This window comes from Dipodomys merriami, unplaced genomic scaffold (genome assembly GCF_024711535.1).
Source record: "Dipodomys merriami isolate MVZ:Mamm:240054 unplaced genomic scaffold, mDipMer1.0.p SCAF_29, whole genome shotgun sequence".
Lineage (NCBI taxonomy): Eukaryota > Metazoa > Chordata > Mammalia > Rodentia > Heteromyidae > Dipodomys > Dipodomys merriami.
In genome coordinates, this window is record NW_027204381.1 from 15,101,195 (window position 1) to 15,118,825 (window position 17,631).

General features: G+C 38.6%; 1 protein-coding gene across 1 annotated transcript in view; it reads left to right on the top strand.

Annotated features, from left to right (window-relative positions):
- The window catches only part of Sik2 (salt inducible kinase 2), an 89,376-nt gene that overhangs the window by 15,302 nt on the left and 56,443 nt on the right, over positions 1-17,631 (top strand). The gene's annotated exons all lie outside the window — the stretch shown is intronic.

The following is a 17,631-nucleotide window of genomic DNA, read 5'->3' on the forward strand; positions in this document are numbered from 1 at the left end:
TTTGGTTGAAAACTAGATAGTCAAAGAGAGGGAGACACTCCGGTCATATTGCAAGAGACTTTCTTTTTCCTTTTTTATATTTTCTTTTACCTTTCTTTTTAGAAAAGCCATCACAACAGGTATTGAGTACTGCTATGGCCCTGGTTATCTAAATAACACAATCCCTGAAAGTGTTGATTTTACACTTGAGAGAGGTAGTCATCGTAATTGTAAGACCTCAGACCTCGTCACCAAACCTCTGAATCATGGTTCCTTTAATTCTAGTAAGAAAGGATTTGATTAATTGTCCTCTATGATTCATTCTAACCCTTATATAGTCTATTAGTTCTAGCTATCATCTAAAATATCTATTAGTTTTACACTATGAATTCAGTGAAAGTATCTAAATATTTTTGGCACTTAACCCAAATTTAAGTCCAAAGACTCTTGTTTGTTTTCCTGGACTTCATTTCAATAAATATTGTTTTATGTGATAAGAGGCACAGAGCTTGTGCCTTTGGGTTCTTCTCATAGTATCCTCCTTTGGTTTCACAGTGTGTGAATGACTAGAGTCCTGTATAATTTATTATGTCAAAATTGTTTTCCAAACAACTTTATTGAGGAACAATTCACTTAAAATAAATTACATATTTTAATGTGCAGGATTTGACATGCATGCACATGTTTCCTACAGTTAAGCATCCAATTTTGCATGAAACATTTCAAATCTTCCAAATTTCTTTGTATCTTGAGACAGTCACTGGTCCTTTTTTTTGTAGCTTCTGGAATTTTATATAAACATATAATCACCTAGTCTATACTCTTTTTGTCTTTCTTCCTTCCCTCTGTATAACTATCTTGAGATTCATCAATTTTCTTATGTATATCAACATCTTTTCATTGCATATATATATATGAATATACCTATTTGCTTGTCCAGCTATTTATAGATATTTGATTGGTTCCAGCTAAATTGCTATGATAGGATGCATTAAAAGTAACTTACAAGTAATATGGACCACTTCATATTTAGTATAAGAACCTTAAAACAATATGTTTCTGTTGTGTCCTTCAAGGCCTTTACATTCTTTATTGACATATTTTACATGTACCTAATTTATAAGATACAATAAAGTATTGTTCTTTTTAACAGTCAGCTGTCTTTTGTGTGTGTGTGTGTCTGTCTGTCTGTCTGTCTGTCTGTCTGTCTGTCGTGTGAACTCTGGGCCTGGACGCTGTCCCTGAGCTCTTCAGCTCAAGGCAAGCACTCTACCACTTGAGCCATAGTGCCACTTCCGGTTTTCTGGTGGTTAATAAGAGTCTCAAGGACTTTCCTGCCCAGGTTGCCTTTGAACCATGATCATCAAATCTCAGCCTTCTGAGTAGCTAGGATTATAGGTGTGAGCCACTGGCACCCGGCTCAGCTGTCCTTTTAAATCCTATTTATTAGTGTTGTTACTCTATCTTCCTCTGCATATTTGCATTTTTATCTTATGTGAATGCATATTTTCATATTAGGGTTATTTTCCTTTTTTCTGAGGGATTTTATTTCTTGTATTCTTGTATTACAAGTGATAACATTTTCAGCTTTTGTGTGTCTTTTTTTGTTTGTTTGGTCTGTCGTGGGTCTTGAACTCTGGGCCTGGGCACTGTCCCTGAGCTCTTCAGCTCAATGCTAGCATTCTACCACTTGAGCCACAGCGCCACTTCCGGCTTTTTCTGCTTATGTGGTGCTGAGGAATCGAACCGAGGGCCTCATATATGTGAAGCGAGCACTCTACCGCCAAGCCCTCTTTCTAGCTCCTTTCTATTTGTGGTTTTAACAATTTGATTATGATATGCTTTTGTGTAGTTTTCTCAAAGTTCTTCATTTAGTGATCATACTGCTTCCATCTCTTTCTCTTTTCCATTAGAGATTTTAGACCAGTACATTTGAAATTGTTCTATATCTAGTCCAGGCTATTTGCTTGTTGGATGCTATTTTCCAGTTTAATTTTTTTCTGTTTCATTTTAAGTACATGTTCTTCCTTCCTTCCTTCCTTCCTTCCTTCCTTCCTTCCTTCCTTCCTTCCTTCCTTCCTTCCTTCCTTCCTTCTTTTCTTCCTTCCTTCCTTCCTTCCCTCCTTCCTTCCTTCCTTTCTTTCCTTTCTTTCCTTCCTTCTTTCTTTCTTTTGCCTGTCGTGGGCCCTGAACTATGGGCCTGGGCGCTGTCCCTCAGTTTTTCAGCTCAAGGCTAGCGCACTACCACTTGAGCCACAGCGCCACTTCTGGCCTTTTCTGCTTATGTGGTGCTGAGGAATCTAACCAGGGCCTCATGCATGCAAGGCAAGCACTCTTCCAACTGAGCCACCTTCCCAGCCCCAGCACATGTTTTTTCTATGTCTTCAAGTTCACTAGTCTTTTCTTCTGTAGTGTAATCTGACAACATTCCAATTGAGTGTATTTTCAACAAGTTAGAGGCTTTATTTTTTTTAATACCTTCCACTGTATTTACTTTGCTATTTTGCTACTGTTGTTCTGGTACTAGGGCTTAAACTCAGGGCCTGGACTCTGTCCATTAGCTTTTTATCAAGACTGGCACTTGAGCCACATTTCCACTTCAGCTTTTTGCTGGCTAATTGGAACTAAGAGTCTCATGGATTTTTCTGCACAGGCTGCCTTCAAACTTCAATCCTCAGCACCACTTCCAGTTACTTCCAATTGTTACTTGGAGATAAGAGTCTCATAGACTTTCCTGCCCAAGCTAGCTTTGAACTGAGACCTCAGACCTCCCCCTTCTGAGTATCTAGGGTTACAGGCATGAGCCACCAATGTCCAGTTTTACTAAACTTTTTGAATATCTGGAATATAATTATAACAACAATAATTTTCATATTCTTTCACTTTAGATTGACTGTTTCTCCTCCGTTGTGCTCATATTTTGCTGCTTTATTACATGCAAAGATGGAGGCAGGGGAAGTGGAGGAGTTGGTTGAGATATTAAATAAAGTGGTCAGAGAAAGCCTTTTGGACATTTGAACAAAGACTTGAAAATACAGTCTTCCAGATATAGGAAAGGGAGAATATCCAGAGATGTGTAAATGCAGAAGCCATGGGACAACAGTGTGCCTGGTATTGATATTCAGGTGATAATCAGGAGGGCAGTATGTTGGAAGCAAGTAAGGGAGAACGAGAAAGACTGATAGAAAATGCAGTTGAAATGGTAAATGGGAGGCAAGAGCAGGGCAGGTATGGGGTTCAGTAGCCATTCTAAGGACTTTTCTCTCACCTTGAATAAACTTAGGGAACCTTTTTTTGCGAGATTTAGTTGAGAAGTCACTGCATCTGAGTTAGCATTTTGAAAGCATCACTTTGACATACAGTGCTGTGTTGAGAATAGACTGGAGTGGGAAGGGGTGGAAACAAGGAGATTAGGTAGGAGGCTGTTGCAGTAGATAATAATACAGACCAGAATTGAAGCTCATGACTCTCTACAGGGAGTCAGGAGTGGTCAAACTCAGAATATATTTTAGAAGTAAAATCAGTATGATTTCTCTTCAGATAGGGACCACCTAATAAGTACTATGGATAAGTATAGAAAAATCAGGGTCTGAAACCTTGAAACACTCAAACATAAAAAGGTTAGGAAAGAGGAGAAGCCAGCAAATAATTTGGAAAAGGAGTCCTTCCCAGGAAAAGGTATGAACATCTGTGTCAAACAATGCTTGTAATTGGCAGTTGGTAAGATCCGTTTTGATTGAGTGACTGGAGCAAAAGCTAGATGCAAAGGGTTAAAAGAACAAATAAGAGGAATGAATATGACGAAAGTGTATTAGGTACATGTGTGGAAATATAATGAAACCCCTTTTGTACAATTAATATGCAGTAATCTTTTTTAAGATAACAGAATGGGAAAGGGAAGTATATTGGTGAAACCAGGTTAAACATATTTTGCTAATTCTTTTTTTTTTTTTTGGGGGGGGGGCGGTCCGGTCATGAGGCCTGAACTCTGGGTCTGGGCGCTATCCCTCAGCTCTTCAGCTCAAGGCTAGCGCTCTACCACTTGAGCCACAGCGCCACTTCCGGCTTTTTTCTTTTTGCTTATGTGGTGCTGAGGAATCAAATCCAGGGCCTCATGCTTGCAAGACAAGCGCTCTACCACTGAGCCACCTTCCCAGCCCCATATTTTGCTAATTCTTGAACTTACATGATAAGTATGTGAGGAGTTTGCTGTAGGATTTCATCAGCTTTTTATGTATGTTTGAATTATGTAATAGAGTCAGTTTTTAAAAGAACAAAAATAGAGCAAAATACACAACTCCTTCAAGCAGTTCTGCTGCTTAATGGGAGAGAAGTAGAGAGATACTTGCCAGAGGTAATAAAGTCAAGTGAAAGATTTTTATGTCTTTACTCAAGATATGTTTAAACTTTAAGCTATAGTTTTATTAAAATGGAACCGGCTTTACATGTTCAGTGTCATTTCTATGAAAATGAGGTGGTCTCAGTTACTTTGCCACTGGTTTGGAGCAAATTGTTTGGAATAAATTGAGGCATAATTTGGCTTAACATATAAAGCATTAATGTAAAATACAGTAGACACATGTACAAGTAAAAGTCTGAAACGAACTAGAAGTATAGGTCAATAATAGAGCACTTTCTAGGAGGTCTGGGTCCCCAGTACTGCAAAATGAGAGATGGAGGGAGGGAGAGAAGGAAGGAGGTGGTTATAAAGCTTTGAGAAGATGAATCTGCTGTGCAGTTTTCTTTGACATGTATGTGCCACATGCTGTCTTTCTCTGCCGTACTTTTCTATAATAAATTTTCCTATTACCTTAAAAAAAAGCATAAAAAACCTGTTGAGGATAGATGAGTTGGACAATGAATGCTAGTTATCTTATTTCCATTCTGGTAGAGTTAATTTCATGAGTGCTGAAGATAATGAGCAATAGAATATACTTTGAAGGGATGATGAAATCTTTGGATAATCTTCCATATTTTAAAATGAAGATTCTAAAGGGAATGGAGCTCATTTGTCCCATTTATTTTCATTTGTCCCATTTACTTTCTCTTTGTCATAGTTTTTAGCTCAATAAAACTCATTGTCTTTTGTCAGAAAAATTACTTCTTATTTGACTTAATCATGAACAAAGCCATCTGAGCAAAGTGTCAGTGTTGATTGCTTCTACCCTCTTCAGATGGTTTTAGACACTGCTCGTTCAGCTTCTAGATGTCTCAAAGAAGACCTTTCTCTGTTCCCACTAATGCTTCTGTTCAGGTGTCCTAATTTTTGCCTGTCTATATTAAGCAATCATTTCCTAACCATTGTGTTTTTACATTGGCTCCGGAGTAGTTTCTAAATTGCTAACATAACCATTTTAGTTACGTTTGAATTTTCTGTAATTAATGACTACTAATTACAGAGAAAATAATACTGCAAACAAGGTAATGGCATGAGACAGTTTTAAGTAAAAGAACTGATGCTTCAGTATCTGCTGCACATACAAGAAGATGTAGTCCAGGTAGCATTAGTCAAGTAGTGAAAAATATGTATAAAGTTTTAAGTGAATTGAGCCAAAAATATTCCAAGTCAGCTGGAAACTTAAACAAAAAAGAGCTACTGAAATAGAACTGAAATATGCATTTGAACTATATCTGAAGATTTATCTTTCAGGTTTATAACTTTGGAATCAGTATTTAACTTTATAAGTATTCTTTTAGTCCTACTCTGTGCTGAGGCTGTTGAATTCCTCCTTCTTATTTCATGGCCCCTCCCCCATTCCTTTAGTTTCACATTTAGTTGGCCAGTAAATCATACCCTGTGTTCTTGCAGAATGACTCAAAATTGAATCCTTCTGTTTCCCTAGTCATTATCCTAATCTAGGCTTTCATCACCTCCCTACTCAATGAAGATCTCATGTATATACTCTGTTTCTTTCCTAGTCAATTACATTTAAGCATAATTCCTGTTTAATCTTCTCATACTCCCATGCTACTATTGTTATATTATACTACACGAGTATTTAGTAACCTCCACTCCCCTACCTCTTACTTATTGGATAAAACCCAATCTCTTTCATATACAACTGAGATAGCTCCAGTAAGTGAAGGGGCTCTTGTTTGTATTGGCTATCCATACATGTGGACAATTATGTGCAGATTATACTATCCAGTACAGTTAGTAAATCAAACTTTCTATTTCTTTTTTCATTTTTCTTCTTCTTTTTTTTTTTTTTTTTGGTCCAGTTGTAGGGCCTGAACTCTGGGCCTGGGCGCTGTCCCTCAGCTCTTCAGCTCAAGGCTAGCGCTGTCCCTCAGCTCTTCAGCTCAAGGCTAGCGCTCTACCACTTGAGCCACAGCGCCACTTCTGGCTTTTTTCTTTTTGCTTATGTGGTGCTGAGGAATCGAACCCAGGGCCTGAGGCATGCAAGGCAAGCGTTGTACCATTGAGCCACCTTCCCAGCCCCTTCATTTTTCTTCTTATTGTATATCTTTCTATCTTAAAAGTTTTAGCTTTTTAGCTGGGTGCCAGTGACTCACGCCTCTAATCGTAGCTACTCAAGAGGCTGAGATCTGAAGATAGAGGTTCACAGCCAGCCCCGGGGAGGAAAAGCTGTGAAACTCTTTTTTTGGGGGGGGGGGGGGAACTCTGGTCTTGGGGCCTGAGCTCTGTGCCTGGGCACTGTCCCTCAGCTCTTCAGCTCAAGGCTAGCGCTCTACCACTTGAGCCACAGTGCCACTTCCGGCTTTTTTTTTTTCTGCTTATGTGGTGCTGAGGAATCGAACCCAGGGGCTCATGAATGCAAGGCAAGCGCTCTATCACTGAGCCACCTTCCCAGCCCCAAGCTGTGAAACTCTTATCTCCAATAAATCACTTGAAAAACTGGAATTGGCGCTGTGGCTCAAGTGGTAGAGCGCTAGACTTTAGCTGAAGAGGGGAGGGACAGTGCTCAGGCCCAGAGTTCAAGCCCCATGATGGACCCAAAAAAAAAAAAGTTTTATTTAGCTTTTTAAATTTAAGATGGCAAATTCTATAACGTTTGTTACAGAAAAATCAGACTTCCCTCCTCTCCATTCCTTAGAGGCAAACCACTTTTAGCTGATTAGTTTAGATTTACCTTCATTTCCCTTATATATTTGTGGTGTTACTTCTGGATTTTCTTCTGCTTTATGCACAGTATTCTAAATTCTTCCTTAAAGTATGTAAGAGGCAAGTCTTAAGAGGTATATAGGACCAACTGTAGGAAGAGTTGTTAGGAAAGGAGATTAGGATTACTTGTTAGTGTGACCATTTCCTTTAGGCCAAAAGTTGATAATGATGATGAAAAAATATTTTCAGGAAGATAAATCTAGCAATGGTCATGTATACTGTACCTCTTCTACAAAGAGCTGAAGTGTTTTAACAGAACAATGCCAAAATAATTCTCAAATATAAATAATAAGCAAGTTGAACCAGAGATTGCATATAACAGAAAACAGTTATCAAGGGAGAAAGGACCACAAATAAGCAGAAGATAAAGACCTAAAAGCTTCACATTTTGCTTTAAGCTTTCAGGCTGCCAAATGTGACATAGTCAGGTACAGAATTTTATCTATATACTCCTGAAACAAACTAAATCTAGAATAAAATTTCCCTCTGGGGTTTCTTTTAGAGGTTCTAAGTAAGCTAAACATCTAATCCTTTTTGAACTGTTTTGGAGTTTTCACTGCTTTTGAAATAGGATCCTTAACTAGGCCATCAAAACTCATTACACTCAGGCTGGGATTAGTTCCGTAGAATGGAGTGTTTTTACCCAGCATGCACAAGGACCTGGTTAATCCCTAGTGCCCCCCCCCAAATATTATATTTTGCCCTTAAAAGCACTAACAATAATGTATGTTTCTTGAATAATTGATGGGTACTATTAATATTTCCAGTTTATAATAGAAGAGACTAAGGCACACAAAGTTTAAATAATTGGCCTAGTTACAGAACAAGTATACAAAATAATATTGCTAAGATTCAAAGCCATAGTCTGACTTCTGATCTTATAATCACTGTAATGTGATAACTAGTTATAGACTTCAAAGTTCTTTGAACTTAACAAGATTGTCTCAGTTACTTTGCTCATTTCTGTTTCATCTGTTCTCCCTTTATCTCCTTAAGCATTTAATATATTATCATTAAAGACTAGAAAATGAGAAATCATTTAATTTTTTTGTCCACTGTGGTGAGTATAACAGTTTCTGTTGATATGATATTGAGCTTTGCCTCTATATTCCCTGGTGTACAATGGAAATAGGAAACATTTAGGGCTTTGAAAGGTACTTTGAAAACTGGCAGTTGAAGAGGATGCCAATGGCTCATGCCAGCCCAGGCAAGAAAGTCCATGAGACTTTTTTCTACAATTAATCACCAAAAAGCTGTGAAGTGAAGCTGTGGCTCAAGTGGTAGAGCACCAACTTTGAATGAAAAAGTTAAAGGATAGGGTTGAAGCCCTAATGATTTACCAAATCTAATGACAAAATAAATTTATCTCTCAGGAAATGCAAGACCCAAGCTGGTCTTGATTGAGTGGTTCTTAAAATAGAACATGTAAATTCCTAATTCAAAATCTGTGCTCCTGTTTATTTGGAGCCCTAGAAAGCCTTTGCACTCTACATATTCCAGTCCGCCTTAAAAAATAAAGTTCTAGCTGAAGTTTCAGCCTTTCCATAGTCTTTCTCAGTTCTATCCATGTTTATCTTTTTCTTACAAAGCAATCTATGAAATTATTCTGCCTAACTAATAAGTAATCCATATACTGTTTTTCATTATTTAAAGCCTGGTATCCTTTTTTCTCTAACAGATTGTAGGTTTCTTTGTAGCACAGTACAAAGCATTTTGTAAATGCTTATTGAATGAATAGTATAATTGTCTATTTTGGCCTTGTTTGCTCATGAAGTCAATAGTAGAACACTCTCAGGTTAAGCAGTCTGAGGTACATCTTTGTTCAGTTTTTGAAAGAAATATTTACACTTTTGGAAATAAACATGAAAGAGGAAATACTAATTGAATCCAAGAAGAAAATGGGCTTCCTCTGAATAATGAATAGTTTTTGGATACTTACTGATAGTTAACCATCTCATAGTTACTTCCTTTCTTCCAACTTCCAAACCTCTATAAGAATAACCTTTTCGGAGTACTGTGGTAAATAGAGCATATACATTTAAGCTAGGTGACTTTTCTTTCCAGTATTTAGCAATTGGTTCTTGTTTCTGAAGAGTATTATTTTCTTGGTCAGGTAGCATGGAACATGGGATGGCAAGTGAATTTGCTAAAGAGAGTCTAGGCTATTTACAAAGATAAGGTTTCGATTTTGGATTTTTCCGTGGAATCATAGGTGTGATTAATGAAAGTTATTCAAGGTTTCTACATTCTTTAGAATTGTTTTTCATGTTTGTCCATGTGATCACGTGTAATAAATGGTGCAGAAATCATAGGGTGGTCACCTCAACAGACAATTTGGGCACTGTTCAAACAATTAAACCGGCAGTCAGGAGATTCCGGTCCGGTAATTAAATTACTCAGGGCCTTTGTTTTCAAACTTCTGCTCCTTGGTAGCCTGTGTCTTTCCAGGCTGAGCATGTGCCTGAGGTTTATTGATTCATTTCCTGTCTTTCCCTTTCAGTGGTAACATATTAAGATGCCAGCTGTGATCATTGGAAAAAGACTTTGTTTGAATCAAAATACCTTTAGACACTTGGTTACTCAGACAACCCTGGGGGACAGCTTTTATGGCTGTTGGTTACTATCTTAATAGTTTAAGATTATGTTAGGGAAGTAGTAGCTGGTTTGTTTTCTATTCTAAGTAAAACAAACTGTGTTGGGGCTGGGAAGGTGGCTCAGTGGTAGAGTGCTTGCCTTGTATGCATGAGGCCCTCGATTCAACTCCTCAGCACCACATAAGCAGAAAAAGCCAGAAGTGGGGCTGAGGCTCAAGTGGTAGAGTGTTAGTCTACAGCTGAAAAGGTGAGGGTCCGCCCAGAGGCCCAGAGTTCAGGCCCCACGACCAACAAAAAAAGAAAAGAGAAACTGTGAAGATTTTGCTCACTTTAACCAACATGTTGTTTTTTGTGGGGTTTGTTTGTTTGTTTGTTTGTTTTGGGGGGGGTCCAGTCGTGGGCCTGAACTCTGGGCCTGGGCACTGTCCCTCAGCTCTTCAGCTCAAGGCTAGCGCTCTACCACTTGAGCCACAGCACCAATTCCAGCTTTTTTCTTTTTGCTTATGTGGTGCTGAGGAATCGAACCCAGGGCCTCATGCATGCAAGGCAAGAGCTCTACCACTGAGCCACCTTCCCAGCCCAAACATTTCTTTTTTTTTTTTTTTTTTTTGGTTGGTCGTGGGACTTGAACTCTGGGCCTGGGCGCTGTCCCTCAGCTCTTCAGCTCAAGGCGAGCGCTCTACCACTTGAGCTACAGCGCCACTTCCCCGGCTTTTTTCTTTTTGCTTATGTGGTGCTGAGGAATCAAACCCAGGGCCTCATGCATGCAAGGCAAGTGCTCTACCACTGAGCCACCTTCCTAGCCCTTTTTGTGGGGTTTTTTGTTACTGTTTTTGGTTGGTGTGGGGCCTGAACTCTGGGCCTGGGCACTGTTTCTCAGCTCTTCAGCTCAAGGCTAGTTAGTGCTCTACCACTGGAGCCACAGCGCCACTTCCAGCTTTTTCTATTTATGTGGTGCTGAGGAATCTAACCCAGGGCCTCATGTACGCAAGGCAAGCACTCTGCCACTGAGCCACCTTCCCAGCACATTGTTTGTTTTTGTTGTTGTTGTTGATTTTTAAAATTTTATTAAACAGGGTCTCAAATGCCAGATCCATCATTACTTCAGTTCTGACTATCATTTTTCTCTTGAATTATTTCCATAGCCTAGGGTCTCTGCCTTCATACTAGTCCTTTCTAAGCTGGTTTTCATGTGTTACCGCCAAAATGTTCTCTGTATAGTATTGATGTCATCTTTGTCATCTTTTTTCTGGTTGGAGTATTTCTGTGGCTCCCCACTTCCTTCAGTATAAAATCAGAAGGTAGTATGGAACTGATAAAATGACCTACCCCTCTATCTTCCTTCCTGATCACATCCTAGGCACATGTTCTCTGGCTTTTATTGACTGAACATAATTTGCTGTGTAGATGATGTATAAACAAACATTGCTTTCATACTTCTGAAGATAGTAAATGTCAGTATGGGAAGATACTGAATTGACATGTTCTTCAGAAAAGGTATGCAAATGCTGAGTTAAAATTAGACTATCCTTAGATGTAAAATTTAAGATCTTTCCCTTTGAAATTTTTATTAAATGTGTGTGATAAAGTTATCTTTGCAGATATCAGATTTAATTGGATTATATGTAAATCTTGGTAGTTAAAAAAACAGTAACTATATGAAAGAGTGATTCATGATTCAAATAGTTGTTATTAGGCTCCCTCTTGTCTTTGTTATAAAAAAGTCAGAAGTAAGGTCTGTGTGCTAGGCCAAGTTTCCCTATTAAATTGTACTATAAACATCCTTGGGCAAGCCATATAACATTTCTGAGCCTCAGTGTCTCATTCAGCCTAACAAGGAGAAGAAATCTGAGTTGTATGTTTGGTAAATATTATGTACTTGGTACTGTGACCAGTGATGGGATTTAAAAGAACAGAAACGAATGACTTAACTACTGCAGTACAAGTATTTGTAGGAATTTTCTGGGTCTATAAAGTTAGTATCTGTAAATCTCAGGAAATAAAGTCGAGTTTCTGAACATATATTTGGTAGATGGTATATATTTACCAGAGCTAATTAAATTGTTATTAAAATCATATGTTTGAGAATACAAGCATAATTGGCTTTAATTGAACAACCAGATTACTGAAAGCAGCCCCATATTTCTAACTTCCATTCTGAATTTCAGTTATCTCCTGCAAATTATCGTCAGCCTGCCTTAGTTATGGATCAAAGCTAACATTCTATACTATAAGCAAGGAGCTACTTCCATATCTGGCACTAACTACATCGAAGGGAGTGTAAGAATTCAGACTGATTTTACTTAAATGTACTTGTAGTGAGTGGTGTTTGAACTAACAATGCTGTTGATTGTCCCGTGTCTTTTTCCTATTCCTGTATACACTTTTGGGCATAAAACACTGAATGTTCTGTGATGTTCTGTGTGTGTGTGTGTGTGTGTGTGTGTGTGTGTGTGTGTGTGTGTGTGTGAGTGTGTGTGAGTGTGTGTGTGTGTGTGTGTGTGTGTGTGTGTGATCTTTCAAGGTCTATGTTGTTCTTAGCCTATGGTTTTCCTCTTTAGTTCCATCTAATTTATTGTAGCTCACAAACTATTCCCAGTTTTCAGCCCATCTAATCCATTAGTTTTTTTGTTTTTTGTTTTGTTTTTTTTGGGGGGTCCGGTCATGGAGCTTGAACTCTGGGCCTGTGCGCTGTCCCTCAGCTCTTCAGCTCAAGGCTACCGCTCCACCACTTGAGCCACAGCGTCACTTCCGGCTTTTTTCGTTTTGCTTATGTGTTGCTAGGGAATCAAACCCAGGGTCTCATGCATGCAAGGCAAGCGCTCTACCACTGAGCCACCTTCCCAGCCCTCCATTAGTTTTTATATAATTGCTAATTATTGGTTGATTATACTTTTTGGTTATTTCCAAGATTTGATGTAGAAGGAAGAAATTAGAAAGATTTCAGTTATAGCCTTACAGATTTTCTTTGAAATATTTTTGTTTTTGTTTACATATACTTTATATTTCCATTGTCCAATTTAGTTCCTCATTAATTAGCTTCTAGTTTATAATTAACATCCCATTTAATCTCATGCCACATACCTATCTTTCTTTCTTCCTTTCTTTCTTCCTTCCTTTCTTTCTTTTTGCCAGTCCTGGGGCTTGAACTTGGAGCCTGGGCACTGTCCCTGAGCTTCTTTTGCTTAAGACTAGCACGCTACCACTTGAGCCACAGCACCAATTCCTGCTTTTTCTCTTTATGTGGTACTGAGGAATGGAACCCATAGCTTCATGCATGCTAGGCAAGCATTCTACCACTAAGCCACATTCCCAGCCCCTCATGCCTTGTATTTTTCTTAACAGTTATTTTGTACTTGATTTTCAGTTAATTTCATTTGCAATTTTTTAAATCTTCTGTAGCTCTTTTTCTATCAGTTTCTTTAATAATTAAGGCTTGTTTTGATACAGAGTTAGGCTCCTTTTACAGTTTTATTTCCCATTATTTTCCTGTGTGTGCTGTATAAGAAATAATGAACTTTGGAGTTCTAGGCTTGGATTCTTACCCCAGCTCAGCCATAGATTAACTGTGTGAATGTTTAGTTTGCTGCTCTGTTTATAGAGAACTGTACCCTATTTGATATGTAAACAGACTAGAACCCTACCTTATAACAAGTAGCCAAGTCTCAATCAAAAGTGTCCCAATGTTAGTTTCCCAGCTGGGCCTGTTTTACCCACTTCAGAGTATGCCAATCACAGACAGTACAATCATTCAAAAAATAATTTATTTACCAAATAGTCCTAAATGGGAGATGGGAGACCTAATTCTCAAATGTCCCTCACCCCCACCCCAAGGATTGTATTGTGGAATAAAGTAAAGAAACAGCGTTGTCTAAGGCCGTGGGAAAGGAGAATGGAGACCAGAAAAATGGAGCAATTGATAGTCAGCACATGTGCAGTCAAACTGCATAGCACTTGATAGGACACATGTTGGGAAAATAGTGTGGAGGTTTAGCCCCCTACCATCAAAAAGGTTTACACATTGGATATTTGCCCAGGCCCAAGTTGAAGGGTAAGTATTTTCAAATTGTTCAAGTTAGAAACAGAGCCTTCAAACTCCTGCAAACATCTTAGATAGCTGTTTCTGTGACCCATAGGTACTATCTGTAGCACAGTTAATGAGAGAATACCACTTATGATGTCATCTATAAAATAAGTGCTAAAACCAAGTTACTATAAACAAGAAAAGCCAGATTTACTCAAGTTTTCCTTCATTTCTTCATATTGCAATAAAACAGACTCAAGCTGTAAGCATGCATTTACCTCCGTTTTCTGTAGGTCACTTCCTTTTCTCTGTCTATAAATATAACTTGCCCATGTGGTGGAGGGGGACTGTTCCGCACCATTTTGGATCCAGACTGCTCTCCCGATTCTAGAATTGCAAATAAGGCCAATTAAGATCTACAAAACTAGATTTTTGTCTCCTAACAAGTAACTTTCGAAGTTAACTTTCTGAATCTCAGATTCTCATTTGGAATGAACAAGTAAGAATGCTGTAGTATGTAGTACTTAATAATTATTACTTTCCTCTTTCTATTTCCTCAAGTAAAGTTGGATGGTCCTCTGTTCTCTGTGTTTTTCTATAAATATGTCATCACCCTTCTGAATTTTCACTTCCACCAACCCGTTCTTCCATAATTGAGTATGCTACAATTAGTCCAGTTCTCACACTAAACGTACAAAGTTAACATAAAAGTGCACACACTTAAGGGACTGGGCCAGGCACAAAACAAGTAGTCCACCATGACTTCCACTCAAATTTTGTAATTTTCTGGAATGACTGACAGAACTCAAGAAAACAGTCTGCTTACATTAGCTGGTTTATTATAACAGGTACAGATTGGGAACCCAAATGGAAGGAGAGATGTAGGCCAGTGGTAGGGTAGAGCTCTAATGTCTTCTCTGGGCACACAACCCCTAGTACCTGGATGTCACCAACTTGAAACCTCATCAGACCTTGTAATTTGGATCCAGTTTTTATTGAAGTTCCTTTACATAGGCATAACTAACAAAAATCATTGGCCATTGGGGATGAACTCAATCTCCAACCTTTCTTCCTTTTTGAGGGCCCAAGAGCAGAGTTGAAAGCTCTAATGACAATTGGTTCCTCCAGCTGCTAGAATATAGCGACTAGCCTTCATCCTGAACTGTAATATGGTCAAAAAGAGATAAAAGATACCTCTGTCACTCAGAAATTTTAGAGGTTGTATGCCTAGAATATAGATAAGGCCAAATAGAATATATTATTATCACAACTCCAGAATTCACTCACCCTCATTTTTACCAGGCAGAATTCTCCTCATTTTTCTTAGCTCAGTTCACAATTCATTTATGAAGTTACCTTATAAGTCCCCATATTAGAAGAGGTCTTTTTCACTCACTTTCTCATGATGTTCTTGGTATAAAGTACAGTTCTTAGCTCATGTATTTTCTCATGGTACAGTGTGGTTTTCTCAAAGACATGATCTGTCTTTTTTTTTTTTTTTTTTTGTCGGCCGTGGGGCTTGAACTCTGGGCCTGGGCACTGTCCCTCAGCTCTTCAGCTCAAGGCGAGCTCTCTACCACTTGAGCTACAGCGCCACTTCCGGTTTTCTGGTGGTTTATTGGAGATAGGAGTTTCACGGTCTCTCCTGCCCGGGCTGGCTTTGAACCGCGATCCTCAGATCTCAGCCTCCTGAATAGGTAGGATTACAGGCGTGAGCCACCAGCGCCCGGCAGATCTGTCTTATTTATGTTCTATATTTTCAACATGAAGTATATACACCTAATAGGCACTCAGTAACTGGATGAGCAAAAAGAATTAGTAAGTGCATTAAATTTTAATTTCTTGAGGTGCTGAGGGTCAGACTAAGAGCCTTATGTATGTTAAACAAGCTTTTTACCATTGGGCTTTTAATCTCTTTAAATATAGCCAGGCAATCTGTACAAATATATGAATAGATATTACTTTCATTATAAGCAATGATTTTTGAATACAGTCATTTATTAAATTGTGAAGGGTAAGAATGGTACATTTAATGCCTGTCACAGTGTCAAATATAAGAAAACCTTTATTTCTCTGACATAGCTAAGAAAAAAGAGCATTTTTTTGTAACATTGGCCACATGGCATATAGCTCATTTTCTTAGTGGCTGCTCTCACCATTTCTATTGCTTATCTCAAGTTTGCTTTACTGAAACTACCACCTTTACCTGTTTATTTCCAAACATATATTCTAAGTATACAATATGTCTGTGGTTGCAGAACATGAAAGAATATAAAGTTGAGGAAAGCTGAAAGTCTCAACCTGTCATGATGCTTTGTTTCCACACTCTAAAAGGAATTTAATTTGCAAGTCTTATACAACTTTGTTAACTAACACTTAAAAACTTTCTAGACCTCTTATTTTTAAAAAGGAAAATATGTAAATGAATGGTAGGAATAAAAATGTAAGTGGAGGAGCTGAGAAGGTGGCTCAGTGGTAGAGCACTTGCCTTGCATGCATGAGGCCCTGGGTTCGATTCCTCAGCACCACATAAGCAGAAAAAAAAAAGCCGGAAGTGGTGCTATGGCTCAAGTGGTAGCGTGCTAGCCTTGAGCTGAAGAGCTAAGGGACAGCGCCCAGGCCCAGCATTCAGGCCCCATGACCAGACCCCCCCCCCAAAAAAAAAAAAGTAAGTAGATTTGATGGGTTCTATAATTTTTACTAAAATTTTTAAGAGATTAAAAATAAATGAGAATGTATGTAGTCTGATTGCATTTGAGTTTTAGAATATATTGTTACTATTTAATATGCTTACTCTTTGAAGCATTCTCTGGGTCTACTATAACCAAATAAATTAAACTGGGTAACTTGTAAACAGAAGAAATATAGTTCTCATAGTTCTGGAGGCTGCTTAAATCCAAGGTCAGAGTGCCCAAGGTGTCTAGTAAGAGTTTGTTTCTTAATAGGTAGCACCTACTCCTTCCTATGTCTTCACATGGTAGAATAGGTAAATAGCTTGTTTATATGAGCACTGATTCTTGAATAGTGCTCTTAGGATATACTCCTTTTCCAAAGTCTCCCCACCTTCTAATGCTTCCACATTGAGGATTTCAATATATGAATATTGAGGGGGACACAGATATTTGAATCATAGTTTATAAAGTATGGCTCATATGGGTTTATTTTATTTTTTTTGGTCAGTTGTGGAGCCTGAACCCTGAGCTTTAGCACTGCCCCTGAGCTCTTCATCTCAAGGCTAGAGCTCTACCACTTGAGCCACAGTGCCACTTCCAGTTTCTGGTGGTTAATTGGAGATAAGAGTCTCATGAACTTTCCTGCCCAGGCTGGCTTTGAACTGTGATCCTCAGATCTCAGCCTCCTGAGTAGCTAGGATTACAGGCGTGAGCCACTTTGAACCCAGCTTGGATTTATTTTTATATTAAATATATTTATGCGCAAATGCTTATATTTTATTCTACCTATATATTTTCATTATATAGAGGGAAACTTGGACATATGAATCAAGCTATATAATAAAGTGAGATTGTGAGGGCTTTTGTTTGCACATTATATGTTTCTGTTTTGGGTTTTGTGTGGGTTTTGTGTGGGTGTGTGTATTCTGGTCCTGGGGCTTGAACTCAGGGCCTGGATGCTGTCCTTGAGCTTTTTTGTGGTCAAGGTTAGTGCTCTACCACTTGAGCCACAATTCTACCTCCAGGTTTTTTGTTTGTTTGTTTGTTTTGGGGGGGTTTTGCTGGCTTAGTTGGAGATGAGATAAGAGTCTCATACCTGGACCTCCCAGCCTGGTTTGGCTTTGAACCACAATCCTCAGTTCTCAGCCTCCTAAGTAGCTAGGACTACAAGCGTGCACATCATGTGTTTCCATCATGCATTATTTTGTAGTAGGTGTGCTATGTTTTATTCTTGCA